At 25.9% G+C, this 243-nt stretch overlaps 1 protein-coding gene across 1 annotated transcript in view; it reads left to right on the plus strand.

Annotated features, from left to right (window-relative positions):
- The window catches only part of LOC119586141 (glycerophosphocholine phosphodiesterase GPCPD1-like), a gene marked incomplete in the record, with an annotated part of 78,881 nt that overhangs the window by 61,147 nt on the left and 17,491 nt on the right, over positions 1–243 (plus strand).

The raw sequence follows: 243 nt of genomic DNA on the forward strand, positions 1-243 counted from the left end.
GGAAAAGCACTTTGTCATTCCATTTTTTTAAAGAAATGCTGTATTAATATACACACAAGATAAAGAACTGAAGACATATATCAGAAAAAGAAAAGCAATGTTTTTTTTTTTAAGTGATTAGGAATTCATTCAAATAAATGTGCAATTTTCCTCAACTTGTCATAGATAACACAATTTTTTTTTATTACATATTACATTAAGAAGTATTTGAGAATCCCCCAAAGTACAGTATTAGACAATGTA

This window comes from Penaeus monodon, chromosome 21 (genome assembly GCF_015228065.2).
Source record: "Penaeus monodon isolate SGIC_2016 chromosome 21, NSTDA_Pmon_1, whole genome shotgun sequence".
Lineage (NCBI taxonomy): Eukaryota > Metazoa > Arthropoda > Malacostraca > Decapoda > Penaeidae > Penaeus > Penaeus monodon.